General features: G+C 45.4%; 1 protein-coding gene across 1 annotated transcript in view; it reads right to left on the reverse strand.

Moving 5' to 3' along the window:
• Positions 1-1,424, reverse strand: part of LOC101851371 (dynein heavy chain 10, axonemal) — a gene marked incomplete in the record, with an annotated part of 20,667 nt that overhangs the window by 15,601 nt on the left and 3,642 nt on the right.

Below are 1,424 nucleotides of genomic sequence, written 5' to 3' on the forward strand. Positions count from 1 at the left end.
AAGTGAGTGAGTGAGTGAGTGAGTGAGTGAGTGAGTGAGTGAGTAAGTGAGTGAGTGAGTGAGTACGTGAGTGAGTAAGTAAATGAGTAAGTGAGTGAGGGAGTTAATGAGTAAGTGAGTGAGTAAGTTAATGAGTAAGTGAGTGAGTGAGTTAATGAGTAAGAGAGTGAGTTAGTAAATGAGTGAGTGAGTGAGTGAGTGAGTGAGTGAGTCAGTGAGTGAGTGAGTGAGTAAATGAGTAAGTGAGTAAGTGAGTAAATGAGTAAGTGAGTGAGTGAGTAAATGAGTAAGTGAGTAAGTAAATGAGTAAGTGAGTGAGTGAGTAAATGAGTAAGTGAGTGAATGAATGAATGATTAAGTGAGTAAGCGAGTAAGTAAATGAGTGAGTGAGTGAGTAAATGAGTGAGTGAGTGAGTGAGTGAGTGAGTGAGTGAGTGAGTGAGTGAGTGAGTAAATGAGTAAGTGAGTAAGTGAGTAAATGAGTAAGTGAGTGAGTGAGTAAATGAGTAAGTGAGTAAGTAAATGAGTAAGTGAGTGAGTGAGTAAATGAGTAAGTGAGTGAATGAATGAATGATTAAGTGAGTAAGCGAGTAAGTAAATGAGTGAGTGAGTGAGTAAATGAGTGAGTGAGTGAGTGAGTGAGTGAGTGAGTGAGTGAGTGAGTGAGTGAGTGTAAGGCAGGTCCAGAGTGGCTCTGTAGGTATGACCTGTAGCTCGCCAAGGGCGCGCCGTCTGGGTGTCAGCACAGTCGTACTGTGCGTTGGCTTCTGTGTCTGAGTGAGCGCCCTCTGCGTTTCAGCACAGCCATACTGTGCGTTGGCTTCTGTGTCTGAGTGAGCGCCCTCTGGGTGTCAGCACAGCCGCACTGTGCGTTGGCTTCAGTGTGTGAGTGAGCGCCCTCTGCGTGTCAACACAGCCGTACTGTGTTTTGTCTTCTGTGTCTGAGTGAGTGCGTGTCAGCACAGCCGTACTGTGTGTTGTCTTCAGTGTCTACAGTCGAAACTAGGTCAACCTTTCGATTCGAAGTTCTAGTGTAAGATAAAGTGCATTTCTTGAGATTTTGTGGTCAAGTGTTGATGCTAGCATCAATATCTAAGAGTAAAGCACCTAATAATACTTACTTCTTGTTGCTTCTGATGATCTGTGAAGAGTTTCAGTCGAAAACATGTCCGACGTGTATTACAACACTGTTGAATAGCACGCCTGACGCGTCGCGCAGCTCAGCTGACAACAGACAGACCATACAGCGACGCTGCTCGGGCACATGATTGGCCTTATGTATACGTTCATTTGCACGGCGCGAGCTAGGCGAGCTACAGGTCAGACCTACAGATCCAGTCTGGGACCGGCCTAAGTATGTTTGTGTGTGTATATGCGTGAGTGAGTGAGTGAGTGAGTGAGTGAGTGAGTGAGTGAGAGAGAGA

Source organism: Aplysia californica, unplaced genomic scaffold (assembly GCF_000002075.1).
Source record: "Aplysia californica isolate F4 #8 unplaced genomic scaffold, AplCal3.0 scaffold00717, whole genome shotgun sequence".
Taxonomy (NCBI): domain Eukaryota; kingdom Metazoa; phylum Mollusca; class Gastropoda; order Aplysiida; family Aplysiidae; genus Aplysia; species Aplysia californica.